Source organism: Fukomys damarensis, unplaced genomic scaffold (assembly GCF_012274545.1).
Source record: "Fukomys damarensis isolate Sample0158 unplaced genomic scaffold, DMR_v1.0_HiC HiC_scaffold_73810, whole genome shotgun sequence".
NCBI lineage: Eukaryota > Metazoa > Chordata > Mammalia > Rodentia > Bathyergidae > Fukomys > Fukomys damarensis.
In genome coordinates, this window is record NW_022974722.1 from 11334 (window position 1) to 16792 (window position 5459).

Here is a 5459-nt window from a genome sequence, read left to right on the forward strand (position 1 = left end):
GACAAGCACTTTGCCAGAATGTAATATGAATGACCTCTTCTACTTTCTAATAGAGTCTTCATTCTTATAACAAACCTAATAAGCACAAGTATTACTGTCTGTACTTGTTATGACTTGCATCTAGATGTTACCTCCAAAGCTTCATTCAGTTGTATAGGTAGGGCTCTTCAGAGGTGGCTGGATCTAGGGCGTATGATACTGGAGTTATAAGGACGTGTGGTACTGGATTAGTCCACTAATTGTCTTATCATAATAGTGAGTATAAATAATAAAAGGTCCCACCCTGCGTGTGAGTGACACCACCCAATAGACTTGTAGCCTGGATAAGAAAAGTGGAAGGGAGGCTTGTTGCTTGCTGTCTCCTGCTTACCCTGCCATGGACTGTTTCTCCTCTGCCAGTCACGTCTGGACTGCCATCCTGCCTTGGAGCTAGTTGACTGAAATCTATACAAACTAAGCTGGAATTAACCTTTCTTCCTTTAACTTTGGGTATTAGTATCTTGTCCCAGCAATGAAAAAAGTGACTAAGACAGTTTTCCTATTATCATTCTTGTCTTTGGAGATAACACCCACATGGTTTGTGTGTCTGGCAGTCCAGGGCTGTTGCTAGCTGCTTTTCCAGACATTTCCAAGCTCCTACCAACCAATACCAAAAGTTTCTGAACCACATTGTCAGAATGAGTCACAGCAGCTTCTAAGAAACAATTTCTAAGAAACAATTTTTCTGTGTTAGCTTTCTTGCTGCTGTGACAAAATACCTGAGAAAAACAACTTACAAGGGAAATATCAATTTTGGCTTATGGTTTCAAAGGTTCGGTTCATGACTGACTGGCTTCATTGTTTCTGGGCCTAGGGGGAGGCAATTTATCATGACGGAGGGAAGAGGTGGAAAAAAAGGGTGTCACCGTATGGTGGATGGAAGCAGACAGAGCAAGATCTTGTAGGAGCAAGATCTTGAAGTCATCGAGATTGGGCCACCATGACTCACAGCCTTCAGGTAAGCTCCATCTCCCAAGTCTCCATCTCCTCCTGATAATGGTATCATGTAATTAATCCATTGATGAGGTCACAACCTTCCTGGTTCAATCACCTCGCAGAGCCCGTCATCTGGTAGCCAAGACCTCAATGGGTGGCCATTTAGGAACATTTTTAATTTAAATCATAAATGCATCAAATGCATTCAGACTTTCTAAAATTTCATCATCTGGTTGAAAGATGTGTAATTTCCTTTCAGGATGTCTCGCTTATGTCATTGTCTACTGTACCTGTTTGTAATCATCTTTCACCTAATTCGAGGACACAATCTACATGTCATGAATATTAATGAGTCTTATTTAATAGGCATTTTATCACAATAAAAGTAATATATGTAGAAGAACAAGAAAAGTTTATGGATGTAAAAACCCCAGTGACTAAAAGGGTTCACTAGATAGGTGTCTGGTATGGTGAAATATTCTGTTCTTTGACACTGAATTTGCAGAGTGGTAACTTTCCATAACTAAGTGGTGCTTTTGTATCTGTAAAATTTTCTGTACATGTACTGCAATTGACAATATTCTTTATTACTCTACTGTCATTCAACTATCACATGCATGTAACTGTCTCTTTCCATTCAGTATTTGTATCTGACAGCACTTCCTTGCTCCTGTGCTTATGTATAAGATCTGAACATTAACATTACATTCTTTATATATAACATTTTGCACTTTTTTAAACTAATTTCTATACATCTCCTGGATATTAAAGTGTATCTTGAAAAGTAGGAAAATGAAGGTGAAGTGATTGATGTTTCCAAACATTCAGCTAACTTGTGGTTAGCAAAATAGGATTCCTCAAAATGTCCACGACCAAATCCATAGAACCTGTCAATGTGCTTTGTTACGTCATACAGAGAAATATTTAGGTTGCAGGTAAAATCAACTTTCCTAATAAATTAGCCTTAAATCAGAAATGTTATTCTGTATTATTCAGGTTGGCCAACTGTATTCACAAGCTTCTTAAAAGTGGAAGACGGAGGCAAAGAGGAAGTAAAAGCCACAGAGACACTTAAAGATCTTACGCTGCTGACTTCAAAGGTGGAAGAAAGGCCACCAGGAGGGAGGTAGCTGGGATAATGAAGAAACAGGCTTTCCCCAGAAAGCTTTTGAAGGATACAATGGTCCCAATGCTGTGCTTTTGTCTAATGAGACCAAATTTAGATTTAAATTTGTACTGATTTAAGCCACTAAGTGTGTGGTGATTTATTGCAACATCAATAGGAACTACTACAAAAACTTAATTATGTTGAGAACTTCCAGAATTCTAACATATTTCTCCTCCTGTCCAGGTTCTGTGTGTTTGACTAATTTCCTCCGATAACCATAGGTAGTGAGAGTATGAAGAAGATATTTGATATTTTGAATGTTATATTAAAAAAGATAATATAAAATTAGGAAGACAAAAATAAAAATTCAAGGGTGAACATAAAGAAAACAACAGAAACAGGACATGAAAAAGGGTGGAAATATGTGGTCAAGATCATACAGTAATGAATTCCCAACACTTCTGTTGACAAACAAGCTTCGGCAAAAGTTTGCTTCTGTTTGTGAACTTCACATCCAGTGACACATCAGGAGATGAACATGAACCAGTAATCTTCCCTGGAATTGTGCAGTAAATTAAATTTGTGAACTGATTAACCACTGTACTAGTTCGCAGTCATGAACCAAAGGAATTAAAGCCAAGATCACGATCTATTCAAAATACAATCCAGAAATGAACCTTATCCAATCTTTTTGCTGCAGAAATTGACATAGCCTCAATTAGGCTGAAAAGCACAGGGTCTCAATGGCATAACTAAATCCATCCTATTCCAGAACATTCAAAAGAGTGGGACAAATAAATTCAATCAACAACATGAAAATAAAAACTTTAATACCTAATATTAGACACATATATGCTATTTAACAAGTACACTATAGTACAATTCCAAGGACAAATTATGAAATCACAAAATAATTACTTCTGTTTGCTAAATTGCTTTGGTTTGGGATTATGTTCTCAGAGTTTATTGTTTTTAATACATGTTTACATTTATTAATATATTTTAATTGAAAAAGCATTGAAAATTAAATCTTATTCTTAGGCCTGCAATTTGAATTTGACTATGGAGGAGGACTTTGGGGAACAGCTTTCCCCAAGGTCATTATCTGGCTGCTTCATTTTCTTTAAATAGACCATATATGAGGTAGAAATAAGAGCATTTATTACCCAAGGTACTGTGAAATGGCAGAATTCTGTTGTTGAGCAAACTAAAGAACAAGCCAGACTGATTTCTACCAGCCTTCGAATTTAAGGTGGAGGAATTATCTGGCAGTAATTATTCACCCAGAAACTCCACAGCTATCTATCTGAATTTACTTTGGACAGCTAAACCCACATTACCCAAGCAGCAGATGGAAAAATCAAGCAAATTGAAGCCCTGAAAATTGCTGGTGAGAAGCTTTTTTCTTCTAAAACTAATGCAGAGTGCTGTGGGAAAGAATTCCATTACATCGGTAAACTGGGGCACTTGTGAAACAGTTGCTATCTAAAGTTTTCTGAAGAAAGGCAGGATGGAGTTATGATGGTAAGAGAAAGGGTTTCTCTATGTGAACACGGGATAAGGTGTCATACACCTAAACACGACAGTGCCAAACATTTCAAAGGATGGTGACGCCCCCTTATTCTGAAATGCTCAGGAAGAGGAGGGAAGAGAACCAAGCAACATACATAACAGTGACATCAACCCTCTGTGACTTGAGCTCCCTTACACTGAAGGGCTTTCTCATTGGAGAAATATGTATTTACTCAGTAGCAAAAGCAAAGGAGAAAAAAAAAAGCACATAAAATCAGGTATGTGCTCGATTCTGAATATTGATGACTACTGCTATTATTATCATTATTCTGTCATGCACAGGAACAGGAAGACTTGGAATGACTTTTCTGCCAACTCTAATATTCTGGCCCCGATGGAGCACAGCCCAATGATTTCCCCAAAGCTAGATGTGCCAGGCGCAGAGCTGCTTCAGAGAGCTAGGTAAGTGCTCACAAAGAGCTCAGTGGCAACAAGCTCTAAACTCAGTAGGTCTTTGGGGAATGTGTCCTCAGGCAGATGACTAGCCAGAGAGACCATTTGAATCCAGGCTTCATTTGAGAGTCAAGAAATCCTTTTAATCACAACTATTTCACATAAATTTTCCCCCTAAACAGTAACTATTACTAGTAGGAGTTTCCTCAGTAACCCCCATCAGAGTGGCTAAAACTCCACCATTGAAGATTCGTGCATTTAAAGGAAACATTTTAACTTTCTTAAATCCATTCTAGTTATCATTCTTACCCCTCTTGAAATAATGCATTCATCCAAACTGAAGGACCTAACATAGCCAGAAACTAGAAATACGAGGAGGCATGAAGAGATGTTAACCTCAAGGGGCAGGGTGTTTTTCATTTTATTCATTTTTCTTTGCTTCAGTTAACAAACGAATACTTAACTACCAAGTCAAATTAATTATTGAGGAATGCTAAAGTAATCTGAATTTGTAGATGAAGAAATTGCCTAATTTTGTTTCCTTCCATTTCAATCGAATAGGACGAGCTTAGTCTGCATTATTTAAAAAGTTGCTTCATCTTTTATTTGTGCCTCCATATCAGGGTTTTATCTATTCTATACTTACAAAAGTAACTAACTTCCATGACAGCAATTACTGTTAAGAGGACAAGGTGATGGTGAAATCGAAACTCTGTCCTTCCACGAATGACAGGAACTGATTAAGTTAAATGATTTGCTTAAATTGTAGTATTGTGGTGTCAGAATCGGGTTTGTGTAAGTTTCTTCTGCCATGTCTTGATTGTGATGTGACCAGATGAGGAGCTACACACTCATTTCCACCAGATCCAAGTTTCCTAAGTACAACAACCCACAGAGATTGCCTAGTGTCAACTACTTGAGGCCACGTGAGTGAATATGGTCACCAGCGACGGTAGCATTCAGAAGGGAAAATGTGACATGTGTCTCCACTTCTGCATCAGAAATAGAACAGACATTTCTGGGTATATAAACGTTGCCATATTCCCCCCACAGAAGTTGTTTCAAAATTAAGCAGAGTGCCTACACAAAACACAAACTAAGCAAGTTTAAAAACAGACGAGTAAACCTTAAAAAGTAAAAGAGGAGACACTTTATAATACATGAGACTCCAGGGATTTTTTTTTATCTCTCTGAACTTTGTTTTCTTATCTGAAATGAAAAAATAGATACAATGAAGTAACATGATAGAAATACATGCATGGTAAGTTTTTAAATTTGCATATTAATGAATGGGAAGTAACCACTTTCCCAATTCCGACTACTGCAAATATTTATTTGTTCCTGAGTTAGAAATAAATGATAACAGTCTTTTCTGTGTGTCCTTCAGATAATTTCATTGTCTCTTGGGAAC